Source organism: Eulemur rufifrons, chromosome 9, assembly GCF_041146395.1.
Source record: "Eulemur rufifrons isolate Redbay chromosome 9, OSU_ERuf_1, whole genome shotgun sequence".
Classification (NCBI taxonomy): Eukaryota; Metazoa; Chordata; class Mammalia; order Primates; family Lemuridae; genus Eulemur; species Eulemur rufifrons.
The window spans coordinates 9,531,995-9,548,161 of NC_090991.1; the positions used below are offsets into that span (position 1 = coordinate 9,531,995).

General features: G+C 42.3%; 1 non-coding gene across 1 annotated transcript; it reads left to right on the forward strand.

The window, feature by feature from the left end:
* Window positions 1–565: 565 nt before the first annotated feature.
* LOC138392677 (U6 spliceosomal RNA) lies at window positions 566–668 on the forward strand. The gene has a single exon (XR_011234963.1). It is a non-coding gene; the product is annotated as a U6 spliceosomal RNA (small nuclear RNA).
* Window positions 669–16,167: the final 15,499 nt, after the last annotated feature.

Consider the following 16,167-nt stretch of genomic DNA (forward strand, 5'->3'; position numbering starts at 1 on the left):
AATTAGCCAGGCAACTAAAAATAGAAAAAATTAGCCAGGTGTGGTGGTACACCCCTGTAGTCCCAGCTACTCAGGAGGCTGAGGCAGGAGGATGGCTTCAGCCCAGGAGTCTGAGGTTGCTGTGAGCTAGGCTGACGCCACGGCATCTAGCCTGGGCAACAGAGTGAGACTCTGTCTCAAAAAAAAAAAAAAAAAAAAAGGAGTTAAGCTCAACGTCTTGAATCAGCTTCTTTAATTTCAAATATAAAGAATTTGTGGACATATTGTGTTACCATTACACTTGAGTACAAAAAATATTTTATAACAGAAGAGCATAATTGGAAACGGTAACTGAAATTTCATTTTATTTTGGGATACACCAGGGAATAGCAGGACTGTGGCATCCCGGACAACTCTGCCCCCTGTAACAAGGGCAGGTGCAAATCAGCTCCATGTATCATTGCTGTAGTGGACATTTTTCATTTGGGGCTGCTCAGCATGCATATACTTTTCCTATTTAGAGAGAATCTCAACATAGGTGGGAGGTGGGGAGTTGCTTCCAACTAAAGAAGCTACAAAAGTATGCTTGCTTTGGCAGCACATATACTAAAATTGGAACGATACAGAGAAGATTAGCATGGCCCCTGCACAAGGATGACACTCAAATTTGTGAAACGTTCCATATTTTTTAAAAATTGTAAAAAAAAAAAAAAAAAAAGAGGCTGCAAGGGGGGAAGACATGCCCTTGCCCAGCTCTCAGGTAGCTAGAGCCCAGACATATGACTAAACTTGAAATCCTGCAACTTTGTGTCCCTCGCATCAGGTTCAAAGAATCAAGGGAATATGGGAATCATTGATGAAGCATCCTATGTCCTACAGCAGAGGTGACAGGGCCATGATCTAGGGGCCAGCACACGGTTGCTCTTCTTTTAGAAAACTCTCATGTGGTGTGACTGTTGCTGTAGTTCTGAATACTCGGCCTCACTTGGTTCTATAATTTCATAGCCTTACTTTTCTGCTTGAATTAACCAGAGTTGATTTCTGTTGTATGCAACCAAAATCCTTAACTAGAATTTTTTTTTTGTTTGTTTTGTTTTGTGAGACAGTCTCACTGTATTGCCTGTGCTAGAGTGCGGTGGCATCCTCATAGCTCACTGCAGCCTCAAACTCCTGGGCTCGAGCAATCCTCCTGCCTCAGCCTTCTGAGTAGCTGGGACTACCGGCGCGTGCCACCATGCCCGGCTAATTTTTGTGTCTTTAGGAGAGACAAGATCTTGCTATTGTCCAGGCTCTTAACTAGAATACTTGCCAGAGCTTCTGATTTTTCAAGAGAAGCTTCCAAACCAGATACTTATGCAAATTCTGATTTTAAAAATTTTAATTGAATGTCTTAGTCTATTTGTCACCTATAACAAAATACCTTAGATTGGGTAATTTATAAAGAACAGAAAATTGTTTCTCACAGTTCCAGCAGATTCAGAGTCTAGTGAGGGCTTGCTCTGTTTCCAAGATGGTGTCTTCTTGCTGTGTCCTCACGTGGCAGAAGAGATGGAAGGGCTGAACAACCCTCTAAAGCCTTTTTTTCTGAGACAAGTCTTGCTCTGTTGCCCAGGCTATAATGTAGTGGCGTCATTATATTATAGCTCACAGCAACCTCAAACTCCTGGGCTCAAGCAATCCTCCTGCCTCAGCCTCCCAAGTAGCTGGATACTATAGCCATGCGCCACCACGCCCAGCTAATTTTTCTGTTTTTTTTTTTTTTTTTTTTTTTTTTTATAGAGATGGGGGAATCTCACCCTTGCTCAGGCTGGTCTTCAATTCCTGGCCTCAAACAATCCTCCCACCTCAGCCTCCCAGAGTGTTAGGATTAGAGGCGTGAGCCATCTCCCTTTGTCACCTGAAGCCTTTTTTATAAGGGCATTAATCTTATTCACAAGGGTGACTTAATCATTTCCCCAAAGGTCCTGCTTCTTAATATAATACTATCACCTTGGGATTTAAGTGCCAATGTATGGATTTTGGAGAGACACAGATATGAAAACCGTAACATTTTGTCAGTTTTTGGTATCAGTGTTTACTGGTCTCATAAAATAAGTCGGAAAATGTTTCCTCTTTATTTTCTGAAAGAGTTTGTATAGGATTGGTATTATTTCTTCCTTACCTATTTGATAGGATTGAAAAAAGCCAGTCATGGTAGATTTGTATTGTGTGGGCTTAGCTAAATTGGGACTAATTTCCAGAAGTCTCTTCCTTGCACTGTTTCAGGTTAGCTTGAGTCACAGAGACATTTTGTATGAGATTTGGAAGTAGATGTTGAACATTTAATTGCCAGTGTAAATTCCCTCTGCCACTTGAGACAGTGGCGGATCTTTCACCCTGGGTGCTAGAATGAGACACAGAGCAGAGCCCATAGCTGATCCTTGATAGACCGGTAGTGCCATGGACTGAATTGCATCACTCCCAAAGTCATATGTTGAAGCCCTAACCCCAATATTATTGTATTTAGAGATGGAGCTTTTAAGAAAGTAATTATGGTTAAATGAGATCCTAAGATTGGGGGCCCTATGCAATAAGATTAGTGTCCTAGTAAGAAGAGATACCAGACGGCTAGCGCACGCATGCTCGCGCGCTCTCTCTGTCTCTCTCTCTCTCTCTCTGCAAACATGCACTGAGGAAGGGCCATGTGAGGACACAGCTAGATGGCAGCTGTCTTCAAGCCAGGAAGGAAGCCCTGCCCAGAAACTGAATCAGCGGGAACATTGATCTTAGATTTCTTGCCTCAAGAATTGTGAGAAAATTAATTCTGTTATTTAAGTCACCCAGTCTATGGACTTTTGTTACGGCAGCCATAGCAGTATGAGTGAGAATTTAACCTGGTTGTTGTAAGCTACCAAGATCTTAGGGTTGCTTATTACCAGCATAACAGAGACGACCACGATTGACACAACTTATTTGGTTAAAGGGAAAAGAGAAAGATATTGAAACTGAAGCTGTTCTGCTTTACAAAGACAACTCCAATACTTACATAGCTGGCATTTACAGACTTCGATTTGAATGAGAATAGGATAGCAAGGCTTGACGAGGCTAGTAATATTCCACAAGAGATCACAATAAATTTATGAAGTCTGAGTAACTAAAGACATGTTTACAAATACCCTTCACAGAAAAAGAATGGAAAGATTTAAGACACAGCACAGGTATCCACTTGAGAGTTGGATCCTTGTTCCTTAATATAGATTAGGATTTACAGTAGTCACCCCTTATCCAAGGTTTTGCTTTGCTTTCTGCGGGTTCAATTACCAGCAGTCAACCACGGTCCAAAAATATTACATGGAAAATTCCAGAAATAAAAAATTCATAAATTTTAAATTGTGCACCATTCTGTGTTGTTATAATTGTTCTATTTTATTATTGTTGTTGTTAATCTCTTTCTGTGTCTAATTTATAAATTAAACTTTATCATAGTTATGTACGTATAAGAAAAAACATACTATATGTAGGGTTTGGCACTATTTATGATTTCATGCATCCACTGGGGGTCTTAAAGAACACTCTTAGGTTTTATTACAGTTTTCTATAATAAATTGGCTCACTGCTTAGCATGCTGATTTTCACAGCGACCTAGTAAGTAAATTTTTATCTGGAAAAAAGCCTTTTTTTTTTTTTTTTTTAATCCCCCTAGGGCTCTTAGTTCAAGTCTGTAGTCTTTGGCTCTAGCCAAGATTAGCCAGCCAGCTCTGAAACAGAGAAATATAAATAGAGTAAATAAAAACCAAGGGTCTCAAGAATATGAGAAGACAAAGCATGCACTGGGAGGAAATACTTGCAAAAGACATATCTGACAAAAGACTGTTATCCAAAATATACAAAGAACCCTTAAAACTCAATAAAAATGAACAACCCAATTTAAAAACACACAAAAGATCTGAATTGACACCTGACCAAAGACAATATACAGATGGCAAATGAGCATATGAAAAGATGTTCAGCAATATGTGTTCCTAGGGAATTGCAAATGAAAACAATAATGAGATACCACTACACCTACTAGAACAGTCAAAATCCAAAACACTGACAACACCAAATGCTGGTGAGGATGTGGAACAACAGGAACTCTCATTCATTGCTGCTGAGAATGCAAAATGGCACAGCCAATTTGTAAGATAGTTGGCAGTTTCTTATAAAACTAAACATACACTTATCATACAATTCAGCAATTGTGCTCCTAGATATTTACCCAAATGAATTGAAATCTTATACCAACACCAAAACCTGCACACAAATGTTTATAGCAGCTTTATTTATAATTGCCAAAAATTGGAAGCAATCGAGATGTCCTTCAGTAGGTGAATGGATAAACTGTGGTATATCCATACGATGTCATATTATTTAGCACTAAAAAGAAATGAACTATCAAGCCGCAAAAAGACATGAAGGAACTTTGAATACATACTCTTAAGAATAAGAAGCCAGTCTGAAAAGGCTACATACTATATCATTCCAACCATGTAACATTCTGGAAAAGGCGAAACTATGGAGACTGTAAAAAGATCGCTGGTTGCCAGGAATTTGTGGGTAGGACGGAAGGGATGAATAGGTGGCACACAGGGGATTTTTAGGGCAGTGAAACTAAGCCATATGGTACTATAATGGTAGACACATGTAATTTTACATTTATCAAAATCCATATTTGTTCACATTTAGTTTTGTAAGGGAAAAAAAAAAAAACAACCCTAGTATATACAGCACAAACCTTAATGTAAACTATGGGCTTTGGCTGATAATGATGCGTCAGTGTTGGTTCACTGATTGTAACAAATGCACTACACTGGTGCCCGATGATGGTACTGAGGAAGGCTGTGTAGGGGAGGTGGTGGGGAAGGGTATACAGGAACTCTGTGTACTTTGAGTTCAATTTTGAACTTAAAACTGCTCTAAAGAATGAGGTCTATTAATGAAAAAACAAACAGAAATCCACTCCCCCCGACCCCCCCAAAAAACCAAGTGCCAAGAAAGAGGGAGTAGAGAGTTTAATTTTCTGCAATGGAGAAAACACAAGGTTTCACAGAGCGTTTGGCAGAAACGGGCTAAGAATCCCTATTTTGCAGCCAGGGGTGTCACTGAGGGATTCAACCAATGTTCTCAGGAGGGGAGCACTGTTTAAGGTGATGCCTGGTCAGTGGGATAGAAATTGTCCTTGGTATTTCTGAGAATGCTGGTTCCATGTCTGTTTCGCTGAGGAATTTGTCAGACACGATGTTCTACTGAGTCCCCGGGAGATACCTGTGCACAGAAGGGGAAACGGCACAGGGCCTGGGGGGCTTCCAGGCAGCTGTGAGTCCTGCCTCTGCAGGCCAAAGGGCAAACTGCAAGGTACGGCCCTGTATTCCCATGCTCAAAGTCAGCTTCCCTCTTTGGTGGGATCCTGCCTGTTCTTTTCTTTTAACTTTTTCTGGACATGATTTCAGACTTATAGAAAAGTTGCAAGAACAGTACAAAGAATTCCTGTATACTCTTCACCCAGATTCCCCAAACGTTAACATTTTACTGCATTTATCTCTCTCTTTCCTTCCTTCCTATCTCCATACACACTTTTATAACATCTGAGAATAAGTTGCAGACATGATGCTCCTTTACCTCAAAATATTTCAACGTGTATTTCCTAAAAACAAGGACATTCTCTTATCATGGTATAATTCTCAAGGTCAGGGAATTAACGCTGATACAATACTACAATCTTCAGACAATATTCAGGTTTTGCTAATTGTCCCAATGATGCTCATTATAATAAAAGAAGATCCTGGGTCATGCACTGTGTTCAGTTGTTGTGTCTCTTTAGCCTACTCTAACTGAAACAGCTCCTCAGTCTTTCATAACATTGACCTTTTTTAATTTTTTTGAGACAGGGCCTTGCTCTGTCACCCAGGCTGGAGTGCAGTGCATCATAGCTCACTGCAACCTCAAACTCTTGGGCTCAAGCAATCCTCCTATCTCCTGCCTGTAGTCCCATGTTCCCCAGGAAGATGGGACTATAGGCATGTGCTACCACCCCCTGCTAGTTTTTCTATTTTTTGTAGGGACGGGGTCTCACTCTTGCTCAGGCTGGTCTCAAACTCCTGGCCTCAAGCAATCCTCCTGCCTTGGTCTCCCAGAGTGCTAGGATTACAGGCGTGAGCCACCACGCCTGGCCCAACACTGACATTTTTAAAGAGCACAAGCCAATTATTTTGTAGGGTGCCCCTCAGTCTGGGTTTGTCTTTTGTTTCTTCATAATTAGATTCAAGTAATGCATTTTTGTAGAAATATCACAGAAATGTTGCTATGTTCCTATCAGGGCATCGTATCAGGGGGTAGCAGTAGGTGTACCAATACTGGAAAAGTTAACTTTCGTTACCGGGTTAAGGTGGTGCCTGCCAGGTTTCTTTTTTTTTTTTTTTTTTTTTTTTGTTGAGACAGAGTCTCACTTTGTTGCCCAGGCTAGAGTGAGTGCCGTGGCGTCAGCTTAGCTCACAGCAACCTCAGACTCCTCAGCTTAAGCGATCCTACTGCCTCAGCCTCCCGAGTAGCTGGGACTACAGGCATGCGCCACTATGCCCGGCTAATTTTTTCTATATAGATTTTTAGTTGTCCATATAATGTCTTTTCTATTTTTAGTAGAGACAGGGTCTTGCTCAGGCTGGTCTCGAACTCCTGACCTTGAGCAATCCACCCGCCTCGGCCTCCCAGAGTGCTAGGATTACAGGCGTGAGCCACCACGCCCGGCCTGCCAGGTTTCTGATTAAGGATCCTGCTGATTATATTTCCCCTGCAAGAAGTCTTATAATACAAAGTAGGCAGAACAAAGAATGTTCGTTGGTGAACTGCAAACAATCCTTCAAAACTCAGCTTAAGTGACATTTGTAGCAAGCCCTCACTGAGCATCTCTTTTTTTTTTTTTTTTTGGAGACAGAGTCTCACTCTGTTGCCCAGGCTAGAGTGCCATGGCGTCAGCCTAGCTCACAGCAACCTCAAACTCCTGGGCTCAAGCGATCCTCCTGCCTCAGCCTCCCGAGTAGCTGGGACTACAGGCATGTGCCACCATGCCTGGCTCATTTTTTCTATATATCTTTAGTTGTCCATATAATTTCTTTCTGTTTTTTTAGTAGAGACGGGGTCTCGCTCTTGCTCAGGCTGGTCTCGAACTCCTGAGCTCAAACAATCTACCCGCCTCGGCCTCCCAAAGTGCTAAGATTACAGGCGTGAGCGCCTGGCCAGCATCTCTTTACAGACTTAGAAGTCTTTGCTTTGTGCCCATATTTTTGCATTTAGCAGTCTCTTTACTTGTCGGTACCTCCAAAGGCCAGCATGGTGCCTAGCACATAACTGGTACTTATAAATGTCAAATGAATGAATGAAATTGATAGGCTAGAGCTGGGGGCGGGTAAGGAGAGCTGAATGAGGAAAACCCCAGAGTGATAGTGGATTTCAGGGAGGCTCTCTTCCTGATACAGACAGCACTTCTATCTGGAGACAAGGCTTCTAGCTGTCTAGATTGGTTCTTTCCACCCCATTCAAGGCAGACAGGTAATGTTTCAGGACTGAAAGGCAGTTATGTTGTTACAAGTGACCTGAGTTATGTGTTGAGCAAGATCCTAGTGGTCCCTGGCAGCCATCTCCCAGGATTCCTGCCATTGCATCAGGAGAAAGACAGGCAGAAAGACAGGGCATGTCCTTCCAAGAACAGCATGCTCAGTGCTGGGGTGGAGTGGGGAGGAGGAAAGAGGCAAACATCTGGTCCTTGCATGACTCACGGGAGTTAGAAGTGGGCCATCTGCACAACACCCAAAGGAAAGGCTCACAAGAGCTCATCATCGGCTAAGCACTCACCGCGTAATGTCAGGGGAAGTGCCTAAAAGTGAAAAGAAATCCTAGGCCAAAGGTCCAGTTGTGGAGAAGTTATTCTGAGCAAGGAGCTAGGCAACAGAAAGGATGTAGCAGCAGTTCAGATTAAACAGAACAATAAGATTTTCCAAAGGAGACTTGGGGAAGCAAAAAGCAAAATATCAGGACCAAATTTTAAGTGGAAAAGGGAAAATCTAATCATATCCAAACAAAAAAAATCATAAATCAATTATAATTAAGAAAAGTAGACATAAGATAAATAAGCTTCTAAAAGGCGAAGTCTCATGTTAAAACGGAAAGGCAATTTGCTCAGGAAGCTCACATTTCCTGTCCACTTTGTTTGCTTGGAAAACATAGTAGAGTCAACCAGCTGGGGTAATTAATTCCAGGGCAAAAATGTCAGAACGTGGGTAAACAAAGATTAGCATCGAGATAACAAAAATAAGGAGGAACCAGGAACTGAAAAAGAAACCAAATTCAGTAAGTTTAAAGGGACAGAATTCTGAACAAAATTCCGAAGATTCCGTGCACAAACTTGTTCTGTCATCAGTTAACTTTTTGAATGAGAGTCCTGGGATGGCTCTTGCTGTTTTACATGTGAAAGCATCGTGCGCTGCTATTCCGTACCTTTAAAAAAAAAGTATCTCAGCCGGGCGAGGTGGCTCACGCCTGTAATCCTAGCATCTGGGAGGCCGGCGGGTGGATCGCTCGAGGTCAGGAGTTCGAGACCAGCCTGAGCAAGAGCGAGACCCCCGTCTCTACTAAAAATAGAAAGAAATGATCTGGACAACTAAAATATATATAGAAAAAATTAGCCGGGCATGGTGGCACATGCCTGTAGTCCCAGCTACTCGGGAGGCTGAAGCAGTAGACTCGCTTAAGCCTAGGAGTTTGAGGTTGCTGTGAGCTAGGCTGACGCCACCGCACTCACTCTAGCCAGGGCAACAAAGTGACAGTCTGTTTCAAAAAAAAAAAAAAAAAAGTATCTCAAGTTTCAAATCAATTTCTGTAAAACCTTCACAAAACAAACGGAAGATCTATAAATCACATATTTAAGAAAACCAAAAACCTTTTCTTAAAATTCTACATATGACTGAAAGCCACCAAATTTAAGAAGGTTAAAGTGACTGTGCAGAGGTAACTGGCTCATGCAGTGATTGAAACAACCTTGGCAACCATGCTGTAATGGTCTGTTGCACTAACGTCCAGAAAGCATGCAAAGTAACTTGGAAGCTGCAATGTAAGTCTGAGCTTCTCAGGGGTCCCCCCGCCCTTCTTTTTCAGTGCTAATTAATGCATTCCAATGCTTGGTCTCAAAAAAAACCACTGGTAATAGAATCTCAGAAATGTCAGGAGAAAATGTTCATTCCTCCCTGAGAGCTGTAGAAAAGCAGATTCCATTCCACAACAAATAGCCAAAGCTAGTTCTGAGAAAGTGGTAAATGGAGAACAGTCACAAAAGCATCGATCTCTGAGTCTCCCACCTTCTCTCCATCTCAGAAGTAGGAACATGGGCCTTGGCAGGGAGCTCAGGCCTTGGGGTCTAGGAGAAGTGGGAAGCACAAAAGTACGAGCAGTTTCCACACTATACAGACAGAACTGGAAGAGAACTTCAATATGAGCTGGTTCAACTGTCTCTCATTTTAGATGAGGATGCCAAGTTCTGGAAAGAATAAGTGACTATGGCAGTGTCTAGACTAGCCGAGTTTCCTCCCACCACCCCACACAAAACAAGTGCAACCAGAAAATTCATGTGCCTAGACCTAACGCCACAATGTCAAAACTGCAAAGGTAGTTGGGACCAAATTTTATCCCAACTTGGATGTCAAGTTTAAGAAGTTTAAATCATTACCCTGTGAGCAACGGGGAACCGCTGGAGATTCTTGGTCAGGGAAGGTGTTTACAAGCACTGACCTTGAACTTAGACTTAGGTTTGACTCTTAGGCTAGTTACGAAGTTTTCTGAGCTTCATTTCCTTCTCTAGATGACAGGAAAATTAAGTCCTTAAGTTAATTCACCTATTTCAACTTAGTCCTTCAGCTTCAACCCACTTTGTAGTGTTGTAAGGATTAAATAAGAAAATGAATTTAAAGCACTTAGTACTGTATATAAATCAATATTCAGTAGTGTTAACTATTGATCAGAGTAGAGCTTTACTTCTGGAAGATTCACTAGGTAAGTTGTCTCCAAATCAGGCAAGGAAACAAGGGCCTGACCTGAGGGAATGAAGAGATGGTAACAGATTGAAGAGACATTTCAGAGTTAGTGTGTAAGTTGTCTACTGCTGCCTAAAAAACCACCTCCAAACTTAGTGGCTTAAAACAGGGCAGTCCCCAACCTTTTTGGCACCAGGGACCAGTTTCATGGAAAACAATTTTTCCATGGACAGGGGTGGGGAGGGGGGCGTGGAGCTCAGGTGGCTGTAGCAGCTGTAAATACAGATGAAGCTTCGCTGGCTTGCCCTTTCATCTCCTGCCTGGTTCCTAAGTTTCATGGAAAACAAGTGGGGTGGAGCTCAGGCAGTGATGTACAGCCTGGTTCTTAAAAGGCCATGGACCGGTACCAGGCCTCGGCCTGGGGATTGGAGACTGCAGGCTTAAAACAACACTCATTTATTTTGCACATGACTCTGCAGTTTGGCCAGAGCTTGTCTCTGTTCTACACAGTATTAATCAGTGGAAGATCAACGAGGGGCTGGAGAATCTTTCAAGATGGCTCATTAATGGCCCGGTGTGGTGGTGCACGCCTGTAGTCCCAATCTACTCAGGAGGCTGAGGCAGGAGGGAGGAATGCTTGAGCCCAGGAGTTCAAGACAAGGTGGACAACATAGTGAGACCCCTATCTCAAAAATAAATAAATTAAATTAAATTTAAAAAAGAAAGATGGCTCACTCACATGGTTGGCAAACTGGTTCTAGGTGTTGGCTAAGAGCTTAGCCAAGGCTAAGGGCTAGGGGTCTTGACTTCTCTCCTTGTGGGCCTCTCCACAGGCTGCTTGGGCTTCCCCAGAGCATGGTGGCTAGGTTCTAAGAGTGAGCATTCCAAGAGAGTGAGGTGGTACTTTATGATGAAGACTCAGAAGACATACATCATTACTTTTTTTTTTTTTTTTTTTGAGACAGGGTCTCACTCTGTTGCCCAGGCTAGAGTACAAGTACAGGCATCATTATAGTTCACTGCAACCTCAAACACCTTCCTGGGCTCAAGTGATCCTTCTGCCTCAGCCTCCTGAGTAGCTGGGACTACAAGGTACATGCCACCATGCCCCACTCATTTTTAAATTTTTTGTCAAGATGGGGTCTGGATATGTTGCCCAGGCTGGTCTTGAACTCCTAGCCTCCTCGGCCTCCCATAGTGCTAGGATTACAGTTACATTGAGGATAACTGAGGTCTCTAGCTTGGGTGACGCATGATGCCATTAATAGAACTAGGGAAGAAGGAAGGAAGAGTATGTTGGGGAAGATTATTGACTCCAAGAATCCTTGAAGTAATCAGAAGGTTCGAGCTTGGGAGAGGAGTAAGGGAGTCTTGCACATAAAAGTCACAGTTGAAACTGAGACTAGAAGAAATGGTCAAAGGGGAAAAAGAAAAATAAACACAACAAATACTTAGAAAACAGAATTCAAGAGAGGGAGAAATGAATGGCTACAGTAGGAGAAAAACACTAAAGTTCAGTTTCAGGGAAACCAAAGGAAGCATTCCAAAAAGGAGGCGGGGTAAGGATTGAAGTACTTATTGTTTTTTTTCCTCTGTTAATAGCAGAAGTGCATTTAGGGGCAAGAGTAGTTTTTTCCATAACATTTTTTTTTTTGAGACAGGAAAAAAAAAAAAAAAAAAAGCTAGAGTTCAGCTAGAGTGCCATGGCGTCATCATAGCTCACTGCAATCTCAAATTCCTGGCCTCAAGTGATCCTCCTGCTTAGCCTCCCTAGTAGCTGGGACTACAGGCAGGCGCCATCACACCGGGCTAATTTATTTATTTACTCTTAGTAGAGACGGGGTCTCGCTCTTGCTCAGGCTGGTCTTAAAGTCCTGAGCTCAAGCAATCCTTCTGCCTCGGCCTCCCAGAGTGTTAGGATTACAGGTGTGAGCCACCCAGCCCGGCCCTCCATAGGGGGCCAGGGGGGGAAAAAAACGAAGAAAAAAATAAAAATACTACAATGACCTGACCCTGTGCAGTCCTCTTAGGAGCTGGAAAGGAGTGTACTCAACCTTGAAGGGTAAGCACATGCTGACCAAGTGGCCCCGGGCCAGCCTGTGGCTTGGAATGAGACTGTGCACATAAATAGGCAGGACTGTGGTACAAAGGCACCAAACCACACACCAATGACAGAAGCCAGGATGCAGGATCCAGCCCAGCACAGACCTGGATAGGACTTACCCGGATTGGCTGCTATCCTGCCTCCAGCGCTTCCTTTCTTCTTTTTTGGAAGCACTTGCCCTCAGTTTGTGGTCATTCCTAGTAGACTGGACCATATGAAAACTCCTTAAACTGGAGGAAAATGATACTTTTCCCCAATTCCATACATGCCCACTCTGATAAACCTCACCACAGTTCTATGAAGCTGGGGTTATCATGCTCTTTTTGCAATTGAGATTGGGGACTTAATCTAGGTTACACAAGAGCCCCGTGGAAGAAAACTGCTACAGACTCCTCACTTCACTGTAAAAAAAAGTCTTCTTTAGCCCACTATCCATTTTTGTTGCATAGTAAAATTGAGTTCCATAGAACTCATGATAACAGATTCCAGACATTAGTTTTAAAAATGCCAACCTCTATAATTAACAGAGTTTTAGGAAGATGGGGCAACATTCCCTTTCCCCTATACATGTGGAGGGATAGACAGTATTCTGCATTACAAAACTAGGCCAAATAATCTAGTTGGGCAGGTATTAAGATCTTTCTCAAGAGTATCAATTTGCTTCTCTTGTGCAAAATAAAGAATTGTATGAACGTTTGTAGCTGGTACCAATTCGTTTTGCTTTCTGTTTAAAAAATTTTGCCCTTGCAGGTGTTATTTGTTTCCATGCCTTGCAAAAATTACCTTTAAGAAAACTGTTGGGACCGGGCGCGGTGGCTCATGCCTGTAATCCTAGCACTCTGGGAGGCCAAGGCGGGAGGATCGTTCAAGGTCAGGAGTTCCAGACCAGCCTGAGCAAGAGTGAGATCCCATCTCTACTAAAAAAACAGAAAGAAATTATCTGGACAACTAAAAATATATAGAAAAAATTAGCCGGGCATGGTGGCGCATGCCTGTAGTCCCAGCTACTTGGGAGGCTGAGGCAGAAGGATTGCTTGAGCCCAGGAGTTTGAGGTTGCTGTGAGCTAGGCTGACGCCACGGCACTCTAGCCAGGGCAAAAGAGCGAGACTCTGCTTAAAAAAAAATGTCATTCTGTTTGGCTGCTGCTATGGATTCAATTGTGTTCCTCCAAAAAAATGCTGAAGTCCTAATCCCCCACTATCTGTGAATGTGACCTTATTTGGAAACAGGGTCGTTGCAGATGATCAAGTTAAGATTAGGCCATTAGAGTGGGCCCTAACCCAACTGATGTCCTTATAAGAGAGAAGGTGATATTTGCACACAAAGACAGATACATCCCAAGGGAAGATGATGTGAAGAGATAGGGAAAATGTCCTTTACAAACCAAGAACATCTGAGACTATCAAGCTAGGTGAGAGGCAAGGAACAGACCAGACCCTCCCTCAGGGTTCTCAGAAGGAAAACCTTCCTATACATTGATCTCAGACTTTAGCCTCTAGAGCAGAAGGATAACAAATTTTTGTTTAAGCCCCTCAGTTTGTGGTACTTTGTTATGGCAGCCCAGAAAACTAATACAGCTGCTATAAAAATAATGTAGCAATTATTATATCTCCTTATCAGTAAGATTTCTGTTAAATCAAGACAAGCTTATTGGCACTTACCTCTTCTACATGCACGATGGAAAAAATAAACTCTCAAATAACTTCAGTCTGTTTCACTGACAGCTACAATCTGATTACAAATTCAGTGCTCTTCCATTACATCATAGCTAAAAAAGGGCACATTAAGCATTATCAGTCATTTATTTTTCTTTTGTGGTTAGCTTTTGCCCATTGCCTATTGGTTGCTTTTTCCATCATTAATTTGTAGATGCTCTTTATAAAATCAGTTACATTATTTGTTTTAGATATTGTAAATATTTTCTCCCAACGTGTCATCTATCTTTTTTAACTTTCTCTTTTTTTAATAGAGATGGGGGTCTCACTATATTGCCCAGGCTAGTCTCCTGGCCTCAAGTGATCCTCCCACCTCAGCCTCCAGGATGCTAGGATTACAGGTGTGAGCCACCATGACCAGCTTTCTACTTTTTAAATGGCATTGACATACAAATATTTATTTTTATGTAACCAAATATATCAGTTTTTTTTATGGCTTCTAAATTTCATATATTGCTTAGGAAGGCTTTCTTCATTCCAAGATCACAATAATTTCCTATTTTTCCCCCCAATATTTTTATAGTTTTTTAGAGATAAGTTCTCACTCTGTCACCCAGGCTAGAATGCCATAGCACAATCACAGCTCACTGTAGCCTTGAACTCCTAGGCTCAAGCAATCCTCTTGCCTCAGCCTCCTGAGTAGCTGGGACTATAGGGCGTGCACCACCATGCCCAACTATAATAATTAAAAACAATTTTATTTTTAGAAATGGGGTCTTGCTGTGTTGCCCAGGCTGGTCTCAAACTCTTGGCCTCAAGCAATGCTCTTGCCATGGCCTCCCAGAGTGCTGAGATTACAGGTATAAGCCACCATACTCAGCTTATAGTTTTAATGTTTAGGGGGATGAAACTTTATTTTTTTCCAGACAGATGGCCAATTGACCCAGCACCATTAATTGAATAATACATCCCTTCCAATTGATGTGAAATGCCACTTTTAGTGTCAGTTCCTAGAGATACACGGGTCTGTTTCTGGCTTTTTTCACATTCTGACTTCACTTGCCTTTCTTCATTAGCAGGCCACAACAATGCATATGCATGTGAATGGGCCAGATGGTGGCCACCTGGAGAATGCATGCCTTTCCTCCCCTCATCTGCTGTCATGCAGAAATGTGGGCCCCCTGTGGCCACATCTTCCAAGTTTTCTGCCGGGAGTTAGCTACGCTCCCAGCAAAATATTGGGTCCCTTAGGCAGAGGTCCTCACAAAGAATAAAAAAAATAGTAGGAAATAGAAATAAAAATAATACACAGAGGCAAAAATATAGTTTATAAAGAATAGATTTATGAAGATAGACAAACGAGGGTACTCGGAGGGAGGGTTACACGTCTTTCCCATCAGAACGAGCAACCATGACTGAAATTTTACATAGGTATTTATAGGTATAGTGTTTCGGTTGCCAGGGGTAACAGGATTTACATAACAGGTAGTTCGGTTTAGGTTCAAAGTCTTCCAAAATGCTTCTATAGATCCCTTAATTAACTCTATCTATGTGAACAAATGGTTACAACATCTTTTTAGGGCAAACTTCTAAGTTTTAAGATAAAGCTATCACTTTAGCAAAAAACAGAGACATCCTGGCTCTGGTTATTGTGTATGAGAACAGAGATTTCAGAAGTCAAGCATGAGCTGTCCCTTATGCTAATTACTTTAACCGCATAGGTCTGTCTGGGCCCCAGCTCGGGAGGCATATCTTATTGATCAGCTCTCATCTCGGGCGGGCGGCCTGTCTTTATTGATCAGCTCCCCATCCCGTGGCCCCAGGCAAAACCTGCTTTGTCTTTCAAAGCAGGTGAGAACCACAGGCCTGAGACTGCAGCCTCACCTTGGAAAGCAGCCACACTAATCACTGAGATGCCCTCCTGAGGTGAGGCAGCTTTTGATATGTGAACTAACATGTTCACATTTTCCTTCAGGGCAAAGCCTTGCAAAACTCCTGAAATCATTTCTGTCTCTAAAAATATAGGGGACATTTCTATAAATCAGTATTTCCTAGGCCCAACAGTTTTCAAGAGGTTCTAGACATCTAAATTTTTATATGATATCTCCAGTTTTTAAAGCACTGGCAATTAATTTTTTTTAATTTAAAAAACATGTGGACAAAATATATTTGCGAGCTGAGACCAGCCTGTGGCACACCAGTTGGCGACCCTATTGCAGATGGGAATCCACCTCCAACTCTTTCCCACTGCCAACATTAAGAAGCAAAAGAGGAAGAGTGATGTGGCAGCTCCTGGAAATCTAAGTTATTTGCAGCCACTCTCTGGGTAAGAAAGCAGTGTTGTGACTCATCTCACCTCTCACCCACATGAGTTGATGATGTGGTTCCCGG